Consider the following 27,795-nt stretch of genomic DNA (forward strand, 5'->3'; position numbering starts at 1 on the left):
AATTTTATAAAAACAACTAAGGTTTAAGAATACAGTCCTACTAAGAGACAGAGGTGGGGATTTTGTCAGAGAGAGAAGTCTTTCTTCAGAAAACAAGGTTGGAATCCAGCCCTGACCGGTAGCTCAGTGGATAGAGCATAATCCCAGTATTTGGATGTCCTGGGTTCGATTTCTGGTCAGGGCACACTGAAGAAGCAACCATTTGCTTCTCCCCCCTCCCCCTTCTCCCTTTTCCCCTCCTACAGTCAATGGCTTGATTGGTTTGAGCATGGCCCCTGGGTGCTGAGGATAACTCCATTGGAGCAGATCATCTTCAGGTGCTAAAAATAGCCCAAGACAGGGTTGCCAGGTGGATCTTAGTCAGGGTGCATGTGGTAGTCTGCCTCATTCTCTCTCCTCTCACCTAAAAAATAACAAAAACAAAATCAAACAAACAAAACAGAACAAGTCTGGGATTCAAACAGTAATCAAGTAGCTAGATCATTACATCAGCATTTCAGTCAAATTATGCTAATTCATTTATTTGAAAGGAAATAGAGCCAGACCTCTTTTTAACTGCTGTAATCATCAAATTTGTTTAGTTTTGTCATTCAGGACACAAAATACCTTTCTTAAATACACTATGGTAGCATTCATATAGAGCATGTACATTTCTTCTGTGTTCATTGGTATGGAAATGTCCACGCTATATTGTAAAGTAAAAACAAGAGATTATAAAATAGCACATGGAGTATGGCTCCACATGTGTTAATGTACAGAACACAACTTGGAACGTTGTACACCTGATTTTCTTGTGTGTCTGTGCTTTACTGTAGTTATTTTTGAATGGTAGGATTTTTTAAAAGATAAACTGAATCATGTTGAAATTTTTAACTTATTTGATCAAAAATTTATTCAAATCAAGCAGCATCCAATCTAGCAGACAGAAAGGACCTCTGAGGATTTTATACAAAATGAAAGACAATGAGCATGGGAACTAGGATATTATACTAGGCAAAACAAACAAACAACAAAACAATGAGGTTGGTTATTGCAAGCTTTCCTTAGGGTATGGCCAGGGTCTATCAGGCACCTTATCTAAGTGCTGATCAGGTTGTAATAGAGTGAAATGCTTGATCTCTCTCTGATGCCATCTTTTTCAGGCTTTCTTAGTTCCCATGGCCTTCAGACTATTTGCTTCTAATCATTATTTAAATTCTGCTTGTGGCTTAAGTTTTACAAGGACATCCCCTCCTATTCCCCTCCCCTTTGACATAAAAGAAGCCTGAACTTTGTACTTTGGTAAGATGGATTTGAGATACCACTAAGGCTCCCATTTTCTCAGTTGGTGCCTTCTCAATCAATAAATCTTTCCTTTCTCCAACCCTGACGTTTTGAGTATGGCCTTTTGAAGAGTCAGGCACACAGACTTTGGAGCAGTAACAAGGTGATTCTTGGCTGACTGGTTTAAGATTTCATTTCTGGGACAGCTGAAACTGTAATTAAATCTCAGTTGAGTGATGCAGTACTTAGCATAAGTGATTTCATTTGGGGCCTGTTGTCTTGTTTGTAACAAATTATAAATATATGATTTTCATTTTTATTTTTTTTAATTCTAAGAATCATCTACATACTATGATAAGGACTGCTGTTTAGCTGATTTAAAAAAAAATTTAGGCACTGGCTGGTTAGAGCATGTGGAAGTCCTGGGTTTGATTCCTGGTCAGGGCACACAGCAGAAGTGACTATCTGCTTCTCCACCTCTCCCCCTTCTCTCTCTCTTCCCTTCCCACAGCCATGGCTCAAATGGTTCAAGCAAGTTGGCTCTGGGCACTGAGTGTGGTTCCATGGCCTTGCCTCAGATGCTAAAATAGCTTGGTTGCTGAGCAATGGAGCAGCAGCCCCAGATGGGCAGAGCATCACCCAGTAGGGGGCTTGCTGGGTGGATCCCAGTTAGGGTGTATGCAGGAGTCTGTCTCTCTGCCTCCCCACCTCTCACTTAATAAAAAAAAATATATATTTCAACTGGTGGTCTTGGACTCTCATAGTCATAAACACAAATATATACATTCTTCTCTAAAAATGTATCACCAAAGCATTAAATGGAGAGAGGAGGACATTAAGGACAACATCTAATATGATTACGGAGACAAGTTTGTTTACAGCAACCTATCTTTTAAAAAGATACATCTATGCCTCCATCACTGTAAGGGAAATGATAATTGATTACACTGATGACAGTCACAAGCCAAGGGGACATATCTGCATCTGTAAAAGGTATGTGTGGGCGGGTTATGATAATGGACAAACAGAGTAACTATGGATGGTGGTAGTACCAGAATGATCTATCAGTTTTCACCTCCCGTGCTTCCTCCTATTGATTCTTTTAACAGTCATAACCTCAGTTGCAAAGCTTATGGCTACAAAGTTAGAGACAGAAGAGAACTAACAAAAACATTTAATTCAACTTGGACTTTAATAAGGACAAGGTGTTAAAATAAGGAAGGTGATATCTCTTTATCTCTCTCAATCAATCAATCAATCAAAATCCTTTTGTAAAGACCACAGCATTATCTCACTGAATCTTCAAACTACCCCGTGTCAGAAGAACTATTCCCACTTTACAATGGAATATGAGGAACCCAAAGCTCAGAGAGTTAAGTGGCCTGCCCAAGCTTTCAGGGCTAGTAAGTGGCAGACCAGAGATTCAAAATAAAGACTTTGCTCTTAACTTATGACACACAAAGTAGGAACCATACATATACCGAGAAACAAACATACTATGGGTCTAAAAATAAAGTTGACTCTATTACGAGACTAGACAATGATATCATGAAATAGATTTTTGTATCTTCACTGTGAAAGTGTTTAAGGAGAAAGACTTACTACACAAACTTGAGTTAACAGAAAACAAATATCAAACAACCTTCAAAAGTTTTAAATTTTCTGATTACTAAATTGACCCACTTTGCTCAGGTGGCTCTCATTTCTTATGCATTTTCATGAATTGTCCGCCCTCAGAGTCTCTATCAAAGGCCTGACATCAAAGAGGGACTGAAACATGAAAGAGAACCTCAGGCCTGACCTGCCATGGATAAAGCATTAACCTGGAACGCTGAGGTCGCTGGTTCGAAACCCTGGGCTTGTCTGGTCAAGGCACATATGAAAGTTGATGCTTATTGCTCCACCCCCCCCCTCTAAAAATGAATAAGTAAAATCTTAAAAAACAAACAATCAAACAAAAACCCTCAGACTAAGAAAGCCTAGAAAGTGAACTTAACATAAATTAATGTACAAAGATCAGGATTAAAATCACATGGAAATCAGGCTTGAATTGCAAGGTGCTCAAGTGTCCTGGAGGAAAGCCACCAGGCAGACAGCAATCTAATTCACTAGTATAAGTTATTCTAATGAAATTCTTTTGGACCAATTCATTGTTTCATGCCCTAATTACTAAGTACATTATGACCAAACTAGGTAACCACAGTCAAAATTTTGACAGAAATTTGGAATGTTGGGGAAAACTATGAAGTAGCAGTTAGGTAATATGACATCTAGTCTGGCCTCCACTGTTAACTGGCAGTGTGACTTTGGTGAAAGTATGATTACTTAATCTCTTTTGGCTTTGGTTTCCTCATATGTAAAATAAATCAGTTATAGTCTCTTTCAGCTTTAAAAAACTATATATATATATAGTTAAATATATATACATATATATATATTTAAATACAAAACTACATTATAATCTTAAAATATTAAAACTTGACTCTGTGAATGACTGTATTTCAGGAAACGTATTTACATGATCAGGAAAAACCAAAAACCAGATGGGCTTTTTTTGCAAAGATGCAGGCAAAGAGCATCTGCAGAGTCCTGTTTTGGAAGAAAAATAGTATATTAATTTTAATATGTAATTTACCTATGTATTTTGTTAACAATATTTCTTGTAAAGAATTCACTATCTATATCTCAAAGAACCTGTACTTTCTAAAAGGGTTTGGTACTGGCAGACCTACAAGAAATACTAAATTCAGTTCTTCAGGCTGAGGTGAAAGGGCACTTGTGGCAATTTGCATCCACATGAAGACAGGGTTTCTCTGGAAGGTTCCTCTTCTGTACACTCTGAGGCTTCCCCACTGCTCCTCTCGGCTCCTTCCTCCAGACGATCTTCAGCTACCTTTACTTCACTGCTGTTTTCAAGGCTTTCCTCCATATCCTCCACATGGTCTAAGCACCACACTAATAAGAGATCTCCTAGAAGCCAGGGATCTTCTAGAGCTTACAGATTTATTTATACTATCAGGTATTTTAAGTGCAAAGGACCTTACAGGTGGACTGGTATCATTTTTAGGAGTTGTTTTACAGATAACTGAAAGGGAGATGTGTTGAATGGATTTGTGATTGGAGTATCATTAAAAGTATCCTGTTCATCTTTACCATCTGAAACGATCCTTCTAGTTTTACTTCTGAATCTCACATTAATTACTTCTTCTGACTTGTTATCTTTCTTAGAAAGATCCATACTGGACCTGTTTTGCTATATACCAACTGTGCTCTAGAATTAGCTGCAGAGCCACACATGCTATTTTCTTTCTCAATATGCTTCAAAGACTGACTGGAAAGATTTTGTCCATTGTCTGCAGAGTCTTCCAAGAAAAGATTGAAATCACACACATCCTGTGGTGAAGATGCTAATGGTTCCTCTTCCAAGGTGGCCTCTTTTGCTTGAGCATCTTGCAGTGCACTGCGGGATGTTGATGAGTCATCATCAGCTATTTTAATAACAGATGCATTTAATTCTGTATTTTGACTTTCATTTGTTATGGGATTAGTGGGCCAGGGATTACACTGATGTAAAATCTCATCATTCATTAGTTCATCTAGATTTGGTCCAGAATCAGCTCTGACTAATTTGCTAAGTAAGTAATTAAAATTTCCCAGATGGTTTTTCTTGCAGCGCCTCTGGAGTAGGCCCCTCTTGTGATGCTTCTTCTTGTAGAGCCATTCCCAATAAAGAGTTGGTCCCAATTTCTTGTGCACTTCCACACCCCTTGGGTAAAGTAGCTAGAAATTCAGCATCAAATATGCTTTCACGTGGGTGCCTACCATCTTGTACAATGGTAACATTCATCTTTATACTGGAAAGACAGTGTTTCTCACTCTCTTCAGGAAGATCATCATGATTACACTTGCCATTTGAGAACTGGTTTCTTCTTCCTTGGTGCGACGAGTAGTCAAAATACATGAAGGCTGAGGCTGTGGTTTATTCACTTCAGGGCATTTCTCCTTTCTTTGAGAAGGACATATAGGTTCTCTCAGCCAGATACTCTCATTTCTTTGTCTTTCCATGAAGAGCTCTATATTTTGAGACTCAAATTCAACAAGGAATTGAGCTTTCTGAACCCATTCTTGAATATAGTGAGATTCGTCTATCACATCAAGTTCTTCTTTAACAGACAAATCATGTGTGTACATCAAGTCATAGTCTGAGATTCCAGCTATCCCCAAAGAGTGCAGATAGGTGATATGTTCATTTAGTTTCTTATCAGATCTTCTCTGAGCAGCATGCAAAGACTGAAGTTGCAGCTGGGTTGCAGAGTTCTGAAAATCCTCAATTGTGAAGAGCTCTCTTAATTCTTGTTTACTAAAATATTGGAAAGGGTTCTTCTTATCACCAATAGTTTGTCTTACTAGTGAGTCCTTGAAAACCTGTCTTCTGTATATTTTCTCCTCTACAGTTCCACAAGTGATTAGCCTATAAACCACAACATTTTCTTTTTGTCCAATTTGGTGAGCTCTATCTACAGCTTGAGCATCAGTTGCAGGATTCCAGCTAGGGTCAAAAAGGACCACTCTAGTTGCTGCAGTTAATGTTAAGCCAATACCACCTACTTGAGTAGTAAGCAGAAAAACAGAGTAATCTTTATTTTGCTGGGATAAGTTAATTCTTCTTTCTCTTTCTACAAGATGAATAATTGTTCCATCAATTCGCAATACCTTAAAATGCCTATTCTTTAGGAGGCATTCAATGATGTTTAGAATTTGTCTTGATTGGGGAAAGACCAGAGTCTGATGACCTTCATCTCAGTCTCTTAAGTAGATCCATTAGAAATATCATTTTTCCAGATTCTTTCATCAGTGTATCATCAGTTACTTGATGAATATGGTCCGTGTCTGAGGAATCTTCCCCTTCATTTTCATCTTGAACAACTCGCAGATTCAGCAAATGATAAGCTCGTGCAGAGAGCAGCCTAAGATGATCACACAGCTTCTTTAAGACAGCTAGCTCAAAGGTGAGCGTGTCTCCATTAACAACTCCTTGATATGATCTAGGGACATGAATTTCCTGTATATTTCTTCTTGCAAAGGTACAAGATGTGTCCAAATAATTAAATCATTTTTCCTGGAAAGGGAAGGCATTTCATAAATGGCATCAACATCTGGATTCTTTTCACAAAGTCTGACCTCTGAGTTGCTTGACTTTTTCTTCTGTATTTCTTCTTTAGTCCTCCGGAGAAAATAGGGTTTTATGATTGCCATTCAGTTTTCAGATATCTTAAATCCCAAGGCTTTTCCCCCTGGGGTAGCATCCTTATCTCTTACTCTGGTAATACTCCATTTTAAAAGTTTTTAATGTTCCTAGCAAGGACCCTTGACAAGCAAAATCAAACAGGGACCATAGTTCTTATAAATTATTCTGGACTGGGGTTCCTGTGAGGAGGATTAGATTATTGGCAGCGATAGCACGAGCACATATTGCTGACTTAGTAGATGAAGATTTTATTTTATGTGCTTTATCAAGGATGATATAGTCCCACACAAACGCCTGGTCATTCAAGGTTGAAAGTTGCTGCCAATTATTGATTAACATTTGGTATGTAGTGATAATGACACCATTCCTTTGCTGAATCTTAGTGAGGTTTCTGGTACATTGATCTTTCCTAGGACCATGAAAGGTCTAGAACCTATTATTCAAGGCCAAAATCACTACTTTCTTAGTGAACCTTCACCCATTCTTTCTTCAAGGCCAAGGTAAAAAATTACTTCCTTAGTGAACCTTTACACATTCACTCCTCCCAACAGAATATGTTAGTTCTTATTCTGGTTCTCTCCATATTCTGCTTATTATATCTATTTTCACATTTTATTATAATTATCTGCTTATAATTGTCTTTCTTTTCCTATTTGCTTGCCTTCCTCTTTAAATTATGAGATACTCAAAATCAGGTATTATTTTTTAAATTTTATGTATTGATTTTAGAAAGAGAGGAAGGAAGAGAGAGAGAGAAACAAACATCAATTTTTGTTCCACTTGATTCTTGTATGTACCCACAACCTTGGTGTATCAGAACAACACTCAAACCAACTGAGCTCCCCAGCCAGGACTTTATTCATTTATATATTTATAATCCCTGGCAATTCAAAACATTGGTAGAATGCTTCATATGAAATCTAACATTTGTTTAACAGAACTGTACAGTACACAACGGAGAAAAACCTAAACCAGAGGAAAAGTGAAAAGGGAAAAACTGAAGGCACACCTCGTGTACTGAGCTGCAATTTAGAGATCATTTGACTTAGTGGGACATTAAATAGTAGAAGTTAGGCCCAAAAAGACTAAACTGTGAGATGTCTTTCAACTTCCATGGTCCTTTCATGACCTAACTTCCTCTTTGCGCAGCAAGGCCTAATTCTACAGTCTCCAGCAAAGAGAGGAAAGCAAGTAATAAATTAACTCATTCAAATTGCAATGTAATGAATTGCCTGTTCCAAGACTGTTCCAGAGAGGATCTGAGTGAGGACCAATGGTAAACCCAGAGGATTCAATCTACAGATGAAGTGGTCAAAGAATATATGGAGATATCTTAAATAGATTCCCCTCAAATTAAACCACATTAGCAATTACTTGTGTCACACTATACATAGGTTTACATCTAAATAAAAGATATTTTTACATTTAGTATTTGGCAAATCCTTCCACTGTCATAATAAAAAAAATCATTGCAGTCTTGACCAGGGTTTTTTTTCCCCATTCTGTTTTGCCTCAGCTATAGCATGCCAATCCCTAAGTCTGAGTAGATGAGGTATTTTTGAAATCTATGAATATTGCTGGCATGAATGATGCACCCACATATTCCAAAAGGAACTATTAGTTTAAAAAATTGGGCACCGTCTCATCATAATATTGGAGACTCCCTAGTCTATTTCAGTGTTAGGCTTGAAAAATCATTGCCTCAGGGCCAAAGGCCACTGCTAAAAAAGGCTAAAAGACACAAAGCTTTCAAAGCTTGGCCGTGTGAAAAAGATGCTAGTACCACCTGGGTCTGTTCAGCCAAATCTGTCCTTGAACCTCATCAGCAACAGCAATGACACCAGTCTCAGCTTTGAAGGACAATAACCTTGAATAGAGAGAGATGGTGTTTGAGAATGAAAAAAGTGGTTATAACTTCATCCCCTCCTTCCTGACAGCCAATGCTCAGGAACCGTGTACTTTGCATATTGAGGTAACTATGGTGTCCCTATTGTAAAACTTAAAAGCTTGTAAAGAAATACCACAAGTTTGCAAGCCAGTTGTTACTATGTGCATAGAAGTTTTAGAATGCTGGCTCTGAGGTCAAAAGACCTAAGTTTACATTCCAGCTAGGGTGTTTTCTGAATATAGTACTTTGTGCAGATATTTACCATATTTCCCTACGTATAAGACACCACACCTTTTTTGAAAAATTTGGGGTCTAAAAACTGGGTGTGTCTTATATAGTGATAGTAGATTTTTTTTACTTGCATTTCCAGCTTTTTTGTACTTATCCTTGCGCTCATTGTTTCGCACTTATTATAGGTATATTATGGTAGGTTACGTTCTGCGACATTCTACCCAGAAATGGCTCAGAAAAGAATTCTGTACAGCACTGAATTCAAGTTAAAAGTGATCCAGTTTTCAAAAGTGAATGGAAGTCATGCTGCTGAATGTAAGTTTGGTCCTCCTTCAACTGAGAAATCAATCTGAGACTGACTACAGGAAGAAGAAACCCTACTGAAAACACCATAGCAGAAGAAAGCCATGAGAGGCAAGTCAGTAAAATGGCCTGAGTTAGAGAGGGAATTGAAAAGCAAGGGGCAATTGGAATTCCTGTGTCCACAAAGATGGTTCAGCATGAGGTAAGAAGAATTGCTGATGAAAAAGAAGTTACTGATTTCAAATGAGGACACAATTGGTGCTTCACGTTCATGAAATGAAACAGACTAAGCATGCGTACATGCACCAGACTTGTCTAAAAGATGCCTGAAAGCTATGAGCAGAAGGTCCTTGAATTTCATTGTTTTGTCATTCAATGTCGGAAGACATATCAGTTTGAGTTGGGGCAGATTGCAAATATGGATAAAGTTCCTCCTCAATTTGATGTCCCAAGTAACAGAACTGTTGATAAGAAGGGGGTGAAAACTGTAACTGTGAAGACAAGTGGACATGAAAAGAGCCATTATACAGTTGTTCTAGCTTGTTGTGCCAACAGAACCAAGGTGCCTCCTATGTTGATTTTCAAACACAAAACAATGTCAAAAGAAGACATTCTTCAAGGATTGATTGTCCACGTTCATGACAAGGGTTGGATGGATCAGGACGGGATGAAGATCTAATTTGAGATAGCTTGGAGAAGGAGACCAGGTGAGCTTTTACACAAACCTTCCCTATTGGCGCTTGATCAATTCAGGGCATACATAACAAAAAACACAAAGAAGATTGTTACAGAGCAAAAAACAAAGCTTGACATCATACCTGGAGGCTTGACATCTCAGCTTCAACCACTTGATGTCAGCATTAACAAATCCTTCAAAGCTGCCATGAGAGATGAATGGAACTAATAGATGAAGTCTTCTGGAAACAATTTGACACCAGCAGCAAGAGTGAAGAAACCAACTACAGGAGAAGTTTGTACCTGGGTGAAAAGATCCTGGGATAATATCAAGATTGAGATCATTGTTAAGTCATTTAAGTGTGGCATTTCAAATGCCATAGTTGGAACTGAGGACGAGGCAATATATGAAGACAGTTATTTGTCATCAGACATAGATGAGGACAAGCTAATGGATGGAAGTTTTGACAGTGATGAGGAGTTGTATGAATTTTATGTTGAATAAAACCTGAGTTCAATAACTTTATGTAATACATTATTTTTCAAATTTCAGGCCCCAAAATTAAAGTATGTCTTATACATGAAAATGTCTTATACATGGGGAAATATGGTACCCTTTCATTTCCATAGTTTTCTCATCTCTAAAAAAAGAGACAATATCACCTTCCTAATAGAATTAATAAGATTAAATGAGATAATCCATTTAAAGTATTTGGCACAAGGCTGGAACATGGTATATACCCAAGAAAAAGCTATTGACCCTGACTATTTGGCCCAGTGGATAGAGTGTCAGCCCTGCATGTAGACATTCTGGGTTTAATCCCTGGTTATGGTACACATGAGAAGCAACCATCTGCTTCTCTGCTCTTCTCCTCCTTCTCCCCTTTCTCTTTCTCTCCTCCTCTCAGAGCCAGTGCCTTGATTGGTTCGACCATCAGCCCTGGACACTGAGGGATAGCTCAGTATGTCTGAGCATCAGCCTTAGGTGCTAAAAATAGCTCAGTTGATTTGAGCATCAGCCCAAGACAGGATGCCAGGTGGATCCCAGTCTGAGCACATGTAGGAGTCTGTCTCTCTAGCTCCTCTTTTTTCACTTTAAAAAAAGAAAGAAAGAAAGAAAGAAAGAAAGAAAGAAAGAAAGAAAGAAAGAAAGAAATATCTATTATAATTAATGACCTCTGATTGTTCATAAGAACCTCAATAATGCAATATTGAGCTAGATTATGGGCCATTCAGTCCAGTATTTGTCTCTGATGGTGACAGCAAGGAATATTTTGGGAAAGAAGAGAAGTTCTTCTTTGTTGTTACCTCAAATCTGAAAATATTTCCTAACTTCTTTGACTAAATCTAAAGAATAATATGTCATCATGCATGAATAGATATCATTTTTTCATGTTTATATTTGTAACTGGAACTTGTTTCCTTTTACTTATTTTATTTATTTACTTATTTATTTTTTCATTTTTTTTTTCTGAAGCTGGAAACAGGAAGAGACAGTCAGACAGACTCCTGCATGCGCCCGACCGGGATCCACCCAGCACGCCCACCAGGGGCGACGCTCTGCCCACCAGGGGGCGATGCTCTGCCCATCCTGGGCGTCGCCATGTTGCGACCAGAGCCACTCTAGCGCCGGAGGCAGAGGCCACAGAGCCATCCCCAGCGCCCGGGCCATCTTTGCTCCAATGGAGCCTTGGCTGCAGGAGGGGAAGAGAGAGACAGAGAGGAAAGCACGGCGGAGGGGTGGAGAAGCAAATGGGCGCTTCTCCTGTGTGCCCTGGCCGGGAATCGAACCCGGGTCCTCCGCACGCTAGGCCTACGCTCTACCGCTGAGCCAACCTGCCAGGGCCCTTTTACTTATTTTAAAACACTACTTTCAAAAGGCAAGGGGATACCCCTATTTCTTGTTAACAATTTTATATTTACCTTATCACTAATCTTGGTTTCAGAGTTTTGATTCAGATTTCCCCTCACAGCTTTAATTTCAGAGAAGAGCCCTAGCTTTCAGTAATAGATTATCTAGATTCTTATTTATTCAGTTAATTTCATCATAGATATATTTTAGTTCCTACTGTAAAGCACAAAATTGAAATATAAAAAATATAAGATGGAGTTTCTGTTTTCAAAGAGCTTAGAATATGCTGGATAATCAGTCAATGAAAACTATGTACTGAGGCAGCTGTAGCCTAAAGATTAAAAATACTGATTGGAGCCAGACTACTTGGTTTCACATTCTGATTCTGCTATTTTTTGGACCTTCGGCAAATTGCTTAAATTCTCTACACTTCAGGTTCCTTATCTGTAAAACACCCAAAAAGTATTTATCTGGGGTTGTTGTAAGAATAAAGAAGTTCCAAATTAAGCACTTAGAATAGAGGCCAGGTGGCATATAGTAAGCACTCAATAAAATGTCAGCAATTTGAAGAAGACAGTAGAGCTGTCCACAATATTCATATTCTTTCTTTCAGACACATGAAATGCACACATAATGGGATCACATTTGCCTGCCCCCTTATAAGGTAGTTATGTGCCTGACTCTGGCTAATAAAATGTAAGAAGTGGCACATGTTACCTCTGGGTTGAAGCTTAAAGACTGGTGTATAATTTGCAGAGTTAATTTTCCCATGACATGGTGATTAAGAAAGCATGTGTTGAGATACAGCCTTTGACACTAAGATGTGTGACCAAGTATCACATATCTTGTGACTAAGATGAAGACAGCCCCATACTAATCCATGATGTACAAATAGCTTGAATAAGACAATCTATGTGTTGTGTTAAAGCACTGAGACTTTAGGGTTGTGTGTTGTGCCTAATTGTGCCTAGACTATCCTGACCAATACACCATCATTTCAGTCACTGAGGATATAGAGGTGAATCAAACTGACAAAATATGTGCCCTCATGGGGTTTTTCAAGACTTGAATACAATATCCAAACTATTCTATACAAACAAACCATTAAGAAGCCAAAATGACTGGTAAGTTTACCATCTCTTTTTGCCTCCAATAATGAGAGGGGTTTTTTTTTTTTTGTATTTTTCTGAAGTTGGAAACGGGGAGGCAGTCAGGCAGACTCCCACATGCACCTGACCAGGATCCACCTGGCATGCCCACCAGGGGGAGATGCTCTGCCCATCTGAGGCATTGCTCTGCTGTAATCAGAGCCATTCTAGCACCTGAGGTAGAGGTCATAGAGCCATCCCCAGCGCCCAGGCCAACTTTGCTCCATGGAGCCTTGGCTGCGGGAGGAGAAGAGAGAGACAGAGAGGAAGGAGAGGGGGGGGTACAGAAGCAGATGGGTGCTTCTCCTGTGTGCCCTGGCCAGGAATCAAACCCAGGACTCCTGCATGCCAGGTCAATGCTCTACCACTGAGCCAACTGGCCAGGGCTAATGAGAGTTTTGAAATGTTACAAATGAGTCAAAATAGAGAAAGAAAGCTAAAGAAGCATCTATAATATGGTCTCATCTTATGTAACTCATTGCCTCTCAAAATCCATGGCACAGATGAACGACACAAGGATTACATGCAAACACAAAAGGATCATGATACAGCTGAACCTGAGCATCAGGAGGACCATGAGAATTTACTCTGGCTCTGCCACTAACGGGTTGTTTAACTCTGGCTGGTGTAATGAGCTATCGGTCTCTGGGGTCCCTCAATAATTGGAAATAATGAGATATGATCTCCGTTTCTAAGAGGTAACCTGTATGCTGGACCTGAGCATCCTTGCATTCATTTTTTTAATTCTTCCTATTGACAAATAATTATTGACCATCTACTATGTGTCAGGGAATTATAGTGCACAGTAACACAGGGACGAACAAGATAGACACGATCCTGCTGTCATGGAACCTACATTTACTATGGAGATAAATGATAAATCATTACAAAGGTTAATCTTATAATGCCAATAGTGAAAAGTACTTTGAGACAAAAAGATATGACAAATGTGATGAGAGTATGGTACATTAGATTGGGTGATCATGGAAGGTATCCTTGTGAAGATGATGCTGAATTTGGAAACACAACTGACAAGAAGGAATCAACCCTCTGAGGATCTGGGAACAGTATTCCAGGAAGAATGGCAAGTATAAAGGCACTGAGGCATGGTAGAAGTAAATAAAGAACTTATAGAGAGAAATGGTGGCATGAGAGGTACTCCCAATCTCTCCCCTTGAAGTTTCAACAAATTCTACAACTATACACAGAGAAAAAAAACGGAGATGAACCTAAAATATATGCACACCAGATAGACAAAGTCATCTCTCTCTTGTTAGGGTTATTAACAATACCACTCACAAATGCCATCAAGAAAAAAGAAATCAAATATGAATATACAAGACAGAGATATAGCTCATATAGATGTTGAAAAATCTCCAGGAAAAAAATCTCAATTACATGGAAGTCTTGGAGCTTAATGACAGAAAATTCAAAATTGAAGTTCTAAAAATACTCTATAAGACACAAGAAAACAGTGAAAGGCAATTTATTGAGCTCAAAAAACAACTTAATGAGCAAAAAGAGTACTTCACCAAGGAAATTAAAACTAAAGGTCTACCGGAAAGTTCTGTCCATTTCTATCACAAGTTTCGACATGTAAGCACATGTTTATTTGGTGCATGTGTGCCTCTCTATTTTTATCATTTAATGTATACATACTGATGTAGCAAATTAACTAAAACAAAGTTGATTCATGTTAGTCTTATGTGTGAAGCGATAGTGTACCCATGGCTACTGATAAAGTTTACGCCACTGTAATTTTTACGAATTTCGACAAGGAAGAAATGCTACAGAAGCATGTCTGTTGCATCCACCATATTCCCTGGACTTAGCACCCTTCGACTATCACTTGTTTTTGTCCTTACAAAATTTTTTGAAGGGCAAAAAAATTCAAAAATGAGAAGATATCAGAGAAGCACTGGTTCAATTTTTTGCATCAATAGATAAAACATTTTTCAAAAATGGGATATACAAGTTGCCCTCACGCTGGCAAGAAATCACTAATAATAATGGCAATTATATTATTAATAAAGTTTATTGACAGTAAGAAAAATTTGTATTTTGTTTTATTTCAAAACAGACAGAACTTTCTGGTAGACCTTATATAAAAAAAACCAAATAGAAATGAAAAACTCAATACATGAACTGAAAAATGAGGTAATAAGCTTAGCTAATAGAACAGGCCAGTTAGAGGAGAGAATCAGTGACATTGAATACAGGCATCTAGAGTTACTACCAAGAGAAGAAGAGAGAAACTCACAAATTAAAAAAAAAGAGAAAGAACTGTCTGACTCCATCAGAAAGAGCAATATAAGAGTAATGGGTATATTAGAAGAAGAAGGGAGTGAAAAGGGAATGGAGAACATATTGAAACCAATAATCGATGAGAACTTCCCAAGCCTGTGGAAAGAGTTAGAGCCTCGAATCCAAGAAGCAAACAGAACACTGCATTACCTCAACCCAAACATACCTACTCCAAGGCACATCGTAATAAAATTATCACAAATCAATGACAAATAAAGAATCCTCAAGGCAACTAGGGAGAAGAAGAGTATAACATATAAAGGAAGGCCCATTAGGCTATCATCAGATTTCTCAGCAGAAACTCTACAAGCCAGAAGATAGTGGACCCCAACATTTAAAGTACTGAAAGAGGCTGACCTGTGGTGGTACAGTAGATAAAGTGTTGACCTGGAACACTGAGGTTACTGGTTCAAACCCTGCACTTGTCTGGTCCAGGTATGTATGGGAGTTAATACTTCCTGCTCCTCCCCCCTTCTCTCTGTCTCTCTCTCTCTCTCTCTCCTCATCTAAGCTATAAGGATAAAAATAGATTCATAGTGAAAGGTTGGAAAATGATTCTCCAAGCAAATAATATCCAAAGAATATCTGACAATGCTCACTGCAAGAAAACAAAGGTAACCAGAGACAAAGATGGATATTTCATAATGATAAAGGGGACATTGTATCAATAAGACATAACACTTATTAATATATATGCACCAAACCTGGGATCACCAAAATATATAAAACATCTACTAACTGATCTAAAAGTACAAACAGAAAAAAATATATAATTATACTTGGAGACCTCAGTACACCACTGATGGCTTTAAATCATTCATCCAAACAGAAAATCAATAAAAAAAGTCTGCCTTGGCCTTGGCCGGTTGGCTCAGCGGTAGTGCGTTGGCCCAGCATGTGGAAGTCTTGGGTTTGATTCCTAGTCAGGGCACATAGGAGAAGCACCCATCTGCTTCTCCACCCTTCTCTGTCTCCTTCCTTTCTATCTATCTCTTCCCTCCTGCAGCCATGACTCCATTGGAGCAAAGTTGGCCCAGGCACTGAGAACAACGCCATGGACTCCACCTCAGGCACTAGAATGGATCTGGCCACAATGGAGCAACACCCCAGATGGGAAGAGTATCACCCCCTTTTGGGCATGTTGGGTGGATCCTGGTTGGACACATGTGGGAGTCTGTCTGCCTCCCAATTACTAACTTAGGAAAAATAGAAAAAAAAAAGACATATTGGACTTAAATTAAACACTAGAACAAATGGACATAATAGATATCTACAGGACATTTCATCCCAAAACGTCAGAGTATACATTTTTCTCTAGTGTACATGGCACATTCTCAAAAATAGACCATATGCTGGGCCACAAAACTAACATCAATAAATTCAGAAAGATTGAAATTATACCAAGCATATTCTCTGACCATAAGGCTTTGAAACTAGAATTCAACTGCAAAAATGAAGTAAACAAACCCTCAAAAATGTGGACATTAAACAACATACTTCTAAAAAATGACTGCGTCAAAGAAGAAATAAAAGAAGAGATAAAAATATATATATAGACAAACAAAAATGACAGCAGGACATGTGAGAATTTCTGAGATGCAGCAAAAGCAGTAATAAGAGGAAAGTTTATATCATTACAGGCTTATATGAAAAAACAAGAGAGAGCCCAAGTAACTTAACATCACATCTTAAAAAAACTACAAAAAGAACAAAGGCAACCCAAAACCAGCAGAAGAAAGGAAAAATTAGAGCAGAAATAAATGAAATAGAGAACAGAAAAAAAAAATTAATACAATAAAGAGCTGGTTCTTTGAAGAGATCAACAAAATTGACAAACCCCTGGCAAGACTCACAAGGAAAAAAGAGAAAGGACTCATATAAACAAAATCCAAAATGAAAGAGGAGAAATTACCACAGATATTATAGATATACAAAGGATTATTGTAGAATACTATGAAAAACTATATGCTACCAAATTCATCAATCTAGAAGAAATGGATAAACTCCTAGAACAATACAATCTTCCTAGATTGAATTACAAAGAAGTAGAAAGCCTAAATAAACTGATAAGAATGAAGGAAATAGAAACAACTATCAAAAACCTCCCCCAAAATAAAAGTCTGGGGCCAGATGGCTATACTAGTGAATTCTACCAAACATTCAGAGAATATTTAGTTTCTATCCTTCTCAAAGTCTTCCAAAAAAATAAAGAAGAAGCAATACTTCCAAACACATTTTATGAGGCCAACATAACCCTCATACCAAAATCTGGCAAGGACAACACAGAAAAAAAAATTATAGACCGATATCTCTAATGAATACAGATGCTAAAATCCTAAACAGAATACTAGCAAATCAAATACAACAACACATTAAAAAAGTAATTCATCATGATCAAGTGGGATTCATCCCAGAAACACAAGGATGGTCCAACATATGTAAAACAATTAACGTAATACACCATATCAACAAAACAAAGAACAAAAACCATATGCTCCTATCAATAGATGCAGAGAAGGCATTTGATAAAATACAACATCCTTTTATGTTTAGAACACTCAACAAAATGGGTATAGAAGGAAAATATGTCAACATAATGAAGGCCATTTACAACAAACCATCAGCAAACATACTAAATGGTACAAAACTGAAAACTTTTCCTCTAAAATCAGGGACAAGACAAGGCTGTCCACTCTCTCCATTCTTATTCAACATAGTGCTGGAAGCTCTAGCCAGAGCAATCAGACAAGAGAAAGAAATAAAAGGCATTCATATTGGGAAAGAAAAAGTAAAGGTTTCACTTTTTGCAGATGATATGATTCTATATATAGAAAACCCCAAAGACTCCACAGTAAGAATATTAGAAACAATAAACCAATACAGTAAGGTCACAGGATACAAAATTAATATACAGAAGTCTATTGCTTTCTTATATGCCAACAATGAAACTTTGGAAAAAGAACTAAAACAAAAAATTTCTTTTACAATTGCAACAACAACAAAAAATATCTAGGAGTAAACATATCAAAGAATGTAAAGGATCTATATACTGAAAACTAAAAAGAATTATTGAAAGAAATTGAAAAGGACACAATGAAATAAAAAAATATTTCTTGTTCGTGGATAGGAAGAATAAATATAGTTAAAATGGCCATATTATCCAAGGCAATACACAAATTTAATGCAATTCCCATTAAAATTCCAATGTCATTTTTTAAAGAAATTGAACAAAAAGCATCAGGTTATATAGAACTGTAAAAAAAAAACCCGAATAACCAAAGTAATCTTAAGGGGGGGGGAGAAGCTGGAGGCATTACAATACCTGACTTCATATTATACTACAGAGCCACAATAATCAAAACAGCATAGTACAGGCAGAAAACTAGACACTCAGACCAATGGAACAGAATAGAGAACCCAGAAATAAAATCACATATATAGGGTCAAATCATCTTTGATAAAGGAGCCAAAAACTCAGTGGAGAAAAGAAAGCCTCTTCAATAAATGTTGCTGGGAAAACTGGAAAGCCACATAGAAACGAATGAAATGACTACAGTTTGTCTCCTTGCACAAAAATTAATTCAAAATGAAATGACCTAAATATAAGATCTGAAACAATAAATTACATAGAAGAAAACATAGGTACTAAACTCATGGACCTTGGCAGTAGAGAATATTTTATGAATTTGACCCCAAAGGCAAGGGAAGTGAAGGCAAAGATGAATGAGACTACATCAAACTAAGAAGCTTCTGCATAGCAAAAGAAACTGACAACAAAACAAACAGACAGCCAACTAAATGGGACATAATATTTTCAAACAACAGCTCAGATAAGGGGCTAATATCCAAAATAGTATATAAAGAACTCACAAAACTCAGCAACAAACAAGCAAACAACCCAATAAAAAATGGGAAGACATAAACAGACACTTCTCCCAAGAAGACATACAAATGGCCAACAGATATATGAAAAAATGCTCATCTTCACTAGCTATTAGAGAAATACATGTCAAAAGTATGGTGGTTTCTCAAAAATTTAAGAATAGAACTACCATATGACCCAGCAATCCCTCACTGGGTATATACCCCCAAAACTTAAAAACATGGGTATGTAAAGACACATGCTCCCCCATGTTCATTGCAGCATTGTTTATGGTGGCCAAGACATGGAAACAGCCAAAATGCCCTTAAATAGAGGATTGGATAAAGAAGATGTGGTACATATGATATATACAATGGAATACTACTTAGCCATTAGAAATGATGACATAGTACCATTCACAACAACATGTGGACCTTGATAACATTATACTGAATGAAATAAGTAAATCAGAAAAAGCTAAGAACTGTAGGATTCCATACATAGGTGAGACACAAAATTGAGAGTCATGGACATAGATAAAAGTGTAGTGGTTACCAGAGGGAGGGGAAGGGAGGAGAGGGAGGGGGTAGGAGAGAGTGAGGGGCTTAAAGAGAAACAAAATATAGGGTGACAGAGGATGATTTGACTTTGGGTGATGGGTATAAGGCATGATCAACTGTCCAAACGATGTGGAGATGTTTTCTCTAAATCTATGTACTCTGGTTGACCAATGGCACCTATTAAATTTAATTGTCTAAAACAAAAAGAATTTATAGAAGAAGGGTAGGAGGTGAGTCAGAGATGGAGGGGCTTCATGGAGGCTCGTGTAGGTAATAAGGAGTCTGCAATCTCATGGACGCTTTGTAACAAAAGAGTAGCATAATTTAATATAGAATTTGTGTTTCAAAAGATTATCCCAACTGCTATTTGGAGAGGAATAATTTGAAGGCAATTTCAATAGTCTAAACAAGGGATTGGAAAAGTGGCACCAGGAAAAGGCTTAAGAAAGGTCATAGTTGGATATATTTTGGAAGGTAAGTGACAGGGTTCAAGGTTCAGAACATGTGACCCCAACATATGGTACGTTGGCATATTGAATATTTTAAGCTGAAAGAATTAAAGAAAAAGGCAAATACAGAAATGTCTCTCTGAGCTACCTGCACTCTCTTCCTCTGAAGAGTGGGAGAGGTGCCCTCTTCTACCCAGAGGAAAGAAACATCCTCTCTATGACATAGGAAGCCTAAGGGAGTCCAAACAACAGGACTTGCTAAGCTTACTCCATTTTATTACCCTTAGCTCATACTCCTTTTTGTCCTATATCATTTTTCTATGACTCTGCTTTCTTCATTAAACCGAGTATTAAAAAAATACGCAGATTTAACTGTGTTTTCAGGTCATTTCCTTCTGAAAGCTCCCATGTCATATTAAATTTATTTTAAATAAATTCATAGGCTTTTCTCCTATTAATCTCTCTTTGTCAGTTTAGGGACATAGCTACCCTAAAAACTTTTTCCTCCTTTACGCAAGACAAGAGGACATACTAGTATGGAGTTTCCTTTAAAAGTTAAGAATAGAACTACTACATGATTCAGCAATTCCTGTCCTGGGAATTTACCCAAAAATATGAAAACACTAATTTGTAAAGATACATGTACCCCCCTATTCATTTCAGCTTTATTTACAATAGTGAAGACATTGGAGCAACCTAAGTGTCCATCAATGGATGAATAGATAAAGAAATGTGGTATATATACAATGGAATACTAGTCAACTATTAAAAAAAGGTGAAATACTGCCATTTGTGACAACTTGGATGGATATTGAGGGTATTATGCTAAACAAAATGTTATAAAAAGACAAAAACCAAATGATTTCTCTCATATGTGGAATATGAAACAAAAAAACTGACACATCAACTAACAAAACAAAATCATAGATACAGACAACAGAATGGTGGTTACCAGAAGGAAAGTGGGAAGGATGAGGGTGAATTGGGTAAAGGAAATCAAATGTATGGTAATAGAAGGAAACCAGACCTAGGATTCTGAGCATGCAATACAGTACACAAATATCAAATTACAATGTTGTACACCTGAAATTTATATAATGTAATCAACCAATGTTACCTCAATACATTTTTCTTAAAAAAGAGGATATGGGAGTGATATGTCGGATATGGGAGTGAGAGAAAGACAGAATTAAAGGTGATAGAAGATGTTATTTCCTAAAGCAGGAAAGCTAAGGGATGAGCAGGCTTGTGCTGACTATCAGAAATTCTGTTTCTGGACATATTAAACTTGTCAATCCTACTGGGCAAATTTTTAAGAAGGTGTGATAATGTATTTTAAAACACCTAATATATAATAAATGCTCAAAAACAGTTATTTTCTTTCCAAATTTCTTAAATCTCCTAAAGCTACATGTCCTAATTTGGAAAGGGGACAATACTACCAATCTTACAGATTCACAGTGAGCCTTAATTGACTTAATCTATGTGAATAAAGATTATTAAGTAACATGTATGCAGCCCTTATCATGTGCCAAGTACTATTTTAAGTGTTACATTTATTAACTTATTCCTTCCAACAACTCTCTAAGTATGGAGCTGTTATCTCCACTTCACAGACAAGGAAGGGGGGCATGGGGTAGGGGTTAAAAAACTTGACCAAGTCTACACAGGTAGAAAGCAAAAGCTGAATAAAATGTATTATAAAACACCCAAATGTATACTGCAGATAATAAATTCAGAAAGAGAAGAGACAGACTATGTTGATAATTTAACAAACATTTATTGAGCATCTCATCTGTGCCAGGCAGTGTTCTAGGAACCAGAGATACAACAATGAACAGACAGACCACAAAACCTATTATTATGGGCTCAGTCAAGGAAAAGTGATTTGAAGAAAGAACAAATTGGGCTTAGCTCAGAAAATGTGTGGGAGCTGAACATGGAAAGGGGCAAAGGAAGGATCAGTTGGCAAACTACCAATGGACCCTTCAGCACAGCCTGTGACCTGTCCAAGCTAAGAATGTTTTTTACATATTTAAAAGGAGGAGGAAAAGGAGAAAGATGATTGTAAATATGATGATCTGAACAACCTTGAAGGAGGAGGACATGAACACTGCAAGCAAACAAGCCAGGCTCTAAGAAGTACATTTGTTGCCTGTATAAGAAGCCACTTGGAGCCTGGCTGGAGAACGAGATAATCAATGAGAAGACAGAGGTAAAAAGACAAGAAGAAAGAGAGGCAGGAAGTGGAAGCAAGTGTTCCTGGAGTTGAAAGATTTTTTTCTGGGTAGCTGTTAGGATGGCGTGAGCCCATAGGAAATTCACAGGATGTTCTAGATATTTGTTTCTCACACTTTAACAATATGTGCCTAATTTTAGAAGCACTTAAAGAATAGTGTTTTGATGCATACAACAATAGCAGAACTCTAGAGAATAATTTCAAATGTAACTTTTAAGGAAAATGTCAGCCTTTTATAAAAGCTCTCTAAGCAACCTTAGAAACTTTCTTTTAAGAGATGAACCATATCAAATGCTCCAAGTGCACTTTTAAGCTTGTCTTTGATGCAAAGGAAATCTTACTTGTACCCAATCTAAGTTCTGACCTTGTGTTAGTATGGAAAGGAGAATAACTACATGAGATATAACACAGAAATCAGGAAAATTCTATACATTGTGGTATTAAGTAAGGACAAAGTGTTCATAGAGGGATGACAGTCAATTGCATCTGTGGTTATTAACTGATAAAGCAAGTTTGTGACACCCATTTTTCACACACTCTATGGAACTTAGTACAAGCCACTGAACCATAATAATAACTCTAGAACTATTTTATTAAAACTCAGAGAAGAGATTGTTAAGGAATTTGTGCTTGGTATGATTATATTGATTTCTCACTGAAACAATATTTTTTAAAAACCTATTTTAAAACACCATAATAGGGAAAACTACTGCATTAATTTTCTGTTGCTATTGTAATACATTACCACAAACTTGGTGGCATTAAACAACATAGATTTAGTCTCTCACAGTTCTGGAGGCCAGAAGTCTGAAATGAGTCTCACTGGGCTGAAATCAAGGTGTCAGCAGGATTCCTTTGGGACTCGCAAACTGCTTCCTTGCCTTTTCCAGCTTCTAGAGGCTGCCTACATTCCTTGGCCGGTGACCCCCTTCCACTTTCAAAACCAGTTATGTCTTTCTCATGCTGTATCACTCTGCCACTGACTTTTTCTGCCTCATTTTTCCACTTCTAAGGGCTTTGTGATTACCTTGGGCCCACCCAGATAATCCAAAATAATCTCCCTATTTTAAAGTCAGCTAATTAATTAGCAAACAACCCGAACCCCAACTGCACCCACAGTTCCCCTTTGCCATGTAATGTGACATATTCACAGGCCCCAGGGACATTTTATGAGGTCCATTAATCTGCCAGCCACAACTTTAACCAAAGTTAAACTATATTGTGCAAGATTGACATTCAAACTATCAACAGTGAGGAAATCTTAGATCTGTTCCATAACTTTATAGATATTACACATTCTTCTATATGCTTGAAAGGTAAATTTTGTACATAAAGCATAACTAAATAAATTAGTAAGCTTTTTTGTAGGATATTTGGCTCCAGGGATGCCTAGGGAGCTCTACTGTATTTTTCAGATTCTGATAACTCAAAAAGAAAGCTATGTAACAGCTACTGAAATGCATATACCGTCTCTTGTTAGGAAGAATAACAATGTCCTAAAATCATTACTTTATGTCAAGATAATAAATGTTGACCAGACACTAGAAAAAGCTGAGCATTTAATGTTTATAAAAACATTTGGGCCTGACCAGGCTGTGGTGCAGTAGCTAGAGCATGAGGCTGGGACCCAGAGGATCCAGGTTCAAAACCCTGAGGTTGTCAGCATGATCATGGGCTCATCCGGCTTGAGGACAGGCTCACCAGTTTAAGCGCAGGGTCATTGGCTTGAGTGTGGGATCATAGACATGACCTCATGGTCACTAGCTTGAGCCCAAAGGTTACTAGCTTGAAGCCCAAGGTCACTGGCTTGAGCAAGGGGTCACTCACTCTGCTGTAGCCCCCAGTCAAGGCACATATGAGATCAATGAATAACTAAGATGGTGCAATGAAGAATTGATGCTTCTCATCTCTTTGCCTTCCTGTCCCTATCTGTCTCCCTCTCTCTCTCTCTGGTAAAGGAAATTTAATGTTTTTTATTTTACTTCAGGAGAATGGAAAAAAAAGGAATAATAATAAATTTTCACTGTGATATTATCCCACAGAGGTATTTTATGTAGAAAAACAGAATATTTTTTCATTAAATTTATTCTCTTTTTAAAGACTATTCCAAACAAGCTATGATTCTCTTAGCAAAACAGCCCTATCAAGAGTTTCACCAGCCTGACCTGTGGTGGCGCAGTGGATAAAGCGTCGACCTGGAAATGCTGAGGTCGCCGGTTCGAAACCCTGGGCTTGCCTGGTCAAGGCACATATGGGAGTTGATGCTTCCAGCTCCTCCCCCCCTTCTCTCTCTCTGTCTCTCCTCTCTCTCTCTCTCTCTCTGTCTCTCCCTCTCCTCTCTAAAATGAATAAATAAATAATAATAATAATAAAAAAACTATTTAAAAAAAAAAGAGTTTCACCAACCTCTTTTTGGAGAACCCAGAGATTGCGACAAGGGAAAAAAAAAGGCTAGACATCTGTCCCCAATGGAAAAAGGAAGAACACACCTGGAGAGCAGCTCAGACAAAGAGGCAGAAAAGAGGGGGCAGAAACAGTAATTGTAGAAGAGAGGCTTCGTCCCATCTGCTGCTGGTTAATAAGGTAAGTCTATCTGGAGGAAAGGAATACAGTCGCAACACACTAAAAACTGGGACAAGGTGTGGCTGTGCCAGATTGTATCTCCTTCAAGGCTCCAGTCTGATGACAGTCCTGCCAAGTACATTGGATCTAGTGGTCTGCCTGAGATTGCCAGGAATCCTGCGCCCACCTCATTAATGTATTCATTCATTTACTGATTCATATTGAGCACCTAACATGCTCTAATCACTAGGGATTTTTTAAAAAGCACACAAGGCATAATGGCACTTATCACATGGCATTTATTTGCATTGGTGTTGGTTGTCTTTCTCTAGGAAGGAGCCCTATTTATTTTTGCATCCTCAGTGCCTAGCACAGGCTAGTTGCATAATGAACGAAGGAATGGCTTTAAAGCATACTTTTGATAGGGAGTTATGTTCTCAAATCTGTAGCCCTGTTAAGGGAAGGGGGCGTTTAAGGGGGGTGATCGGTACACACCAAGAGAATCAGCAAAGCTTCTTTATACAGTGCATATAGCAATCCACAGTTTCCTATAGGGCTGCTAATACAGTACTGAAGTAAGTTAAACAGAGAGTTCAGGAGTCCAGGGAGGGAGAGGGTAGGTTTTCCTCCTCCTTTTCCTTTCCATGTGCAGGAGGGTTGGAATTGGGGGGCATAGTCAAGGCTACCTAATGGATATACTTGTGGTTTTAATGCCCAGGACTAGGCCTTGGAGACAGTCACAGCTCAATCTGTGTAGGATGAATGAATGGGTGAGACCTGCATCTTGAAAAATTGAAGCTTATAGCTTTGGTCAGTTGGCTCAGTGGTAGAGCATCAGCCTGGCGTGCGGGAGGCCCAGGTTTGATCCCCGGCCAGGGCACACAGGAGAAGCACCCATCTGCTTTTTCACCCCTCCCCCTCTCCTTCCTCTCTGTCTCTCTCTTCCCCTCCCGCAGCCAAGGCTCCATTGGAGCAAAGTTGGCCCAGGTGCTGAGGATGGCTCTGTGGCCTCTGCCTCAGGCACTAGAATGGCTCTGGTTGCAACAGAGCGACGCCCCAGATAGGCGGAGCATCGCCCCCTGGTGGGCGTGCCGGGTGGATCCCGGTCGGGTGCATGTGGGATTCTGTCTGACTGCCTCCCGGTTTCCAACTTCAGAAAAATTTAAAAAAAAAAAAATTGAAGCTTATAGATTTAGGAATGTTGATTGCATAGCCTTGTGACTGCAAGGTAGTAAAAGTACTGCTTAGATTTGACAGAGCAGAAATAACATTATAAATTAGGCTAGAGAGATACGAAGAGCACAACAGAAATTTGCTTACAATAATCCTCAGTGAGAATTTTCATTTTAATTAAAAATCCTAATAAAGTCATCCACCCTCCCCATTTACCCAAAAACCTTGTAATGAAAAAAAATATATATATATATGTATTTTTTCTAGCTATCCACAATCAGAATCAAATATATTCTTTATTGCAAGTTATATTTTCTTTTTCCTCATATACTGTATGTTGTAAGCAATTTCAAATCCTTTGTAGAAAGAAGGTATAAATAAATTAAAACACATAAACATACTATAGACTAAATTGCTACAAAAGGGAACTGAGGAGAAATGTTTGGGTCTGGCTAAACAAGTTTGAGTAACTCAATAGCAGCAAAGAAATAAGAACAGTATTTCTTTTCCTGGAGAGACTGTATTTGGTGAGTATAGAGAGTAGTGCCACCTGCTGACAAAGTTTTAAATGACCTAGCAAGTTTTCTTACAGTCTGATCATACATCTGACTCTTCAGAGCTTCATAGCTGGATAAAAAGTGAGCTCCAAGGACATGGCTTTTTTTCACTAAGATAAAGACTATTCCCTATCTACACTTCTCTAGACAGAGTTTGTTATCTCAAACCAACAGAAGTCAAAGGCCTGTCACCCTTTCCAAATAGCCACCCCTCACAGAGCTGTTGACAGGGAAGTGGCGGACTGTGAGGCACAAGTATTGGGAAAAGGCCTCACTCCAGGCAGCTATTAGGTATCTCTCAGACTTACTGCTCCATACCCAAAACTAAGAGAAATGGAATGTCTGGACATTCCAGAAAAGACAGTATACCTAATCTATCTCCCAAGAAGCCCATCAAAAAGAGCTTTTGGTGACAAGGTCACTAACAAATGTTAAGCTGAAGCACATGAAGAAGAGAATTTAACAAAGAGATTGATAGCTAATGACCTCCATTAAACTCAACTTTGTGGCACACAATGAAGGCAGTATCATGGTTTCCAGACTATCACTGTTCTACACAGTTGGCAAAGTAACAGCAAAGTTCAGATTGTGGGGAAAGGGTTAACCATAGTAGAGATATCACAGGATTTGCAGGCAGGAGAACTGGATTCGAGTGTTAAACCTGTAACTCACTATCTTTTTTGGAAAGTCACTTAACAATTTTGAGCCTCAGGTTTATCCTTAAAATGTAACTACTAATATTTTCCTTGCCAACCAAAGACTTGGGCTGAGGAGCAAAGGTAATGAATATGGATTCTGAAAATTTTGTAGACATTAAGTATCCATAGTCTCTTATCTTTTGATAAACTTTATGTGGATAGTTAACATAAATACACCTGAGATAGACACTTATTCCTTATTTTCATTTTTTTAATTTTTATTTGAAAAATTAAATTTAACAGGGTGACATTGATTCATAAGAGCACATATTTCAGGTAAACATTTCTATAGTATTCAAACTGTTGACTATGTTGTATACTCATCACCCAAAGTCAAATCATTTTTCATCACCTTATATTTGTCCCTCTTTACACCCTTCCCCCTTCCCCCACACCCCTTTCCCCTTAGTAATCACTTCACTTTTATCTATGTCTATGAGTCTCAGTTTTATATCCCACTTATGTGTGAAAATCATATAGTTCTTAGCTTTTTCTGATTTACTTATTTCACTCAGTATAATGTTCTCAAGGTTCATCCATGCTGTTGTAAATAGTAATATGTCATCATTTCTTATGGCTGAGTAGTATTCCATTGTATATGTACCACATCTTCTTTATCCAATCCTCTATCAAGGGACACTTTGGTTGTTTCCATGTCTTGGCCATTGTGAATAATGCTGCGACAAACAGGAGGATGTGTGTGTCTTTACGTATCAATGTTTTTGAGTTTGGGGGGTAGATACCCAGTAGAAGGATTGCTGGGTCATATGGTAGTCCTGTTCT

General features: G+C 38.0%; 1 long non-coding RNA gene and 1 pseudogene across 1 annotated transcript in view; both read right to left on the reverse strand.

Moving 5' to 3' along the window:
- Positions 1 to 329: 329 nt before the first annotated feature.
- The window catches only part of LOC136324838 (uncharacterized), a 72,689-nt gene continuing 45,223 nt past the window's right edge, over positions 330 to 27,795 (reverse strand). Inside the window, exon 3 of the long non-coding RNA XR_010729149.1 lies at positions 330 to 403. This is a non-coding gene — a long non-coding RNA (uncharacterized lncRNA). The remainder of the gene's footprint in view (positions 404 to 27,795) is intronic.
- LOC136323744 (DNA excision repair protein ERCC-6-like) lies at positions 4,010 to 8,796 on the reverse strand (annotated as a pseudogene).

The sequence above is a fragment of the Saccopteryx bilineata genome, chromosome 2, assembly GCF_036850765.1.
Source record: "Saccopteryx bilineata isolate mSacBil1 chromosome 2, mSacBil1_pri_phased_curated, whole genome shotgun sequence".
Lineage (NCBI taxonomy): Eukaryota > Metazoa > Chordata > Mammalia > Chiroptera > Emballonuridae > Saccopteryx > Saccopteryx bilineata.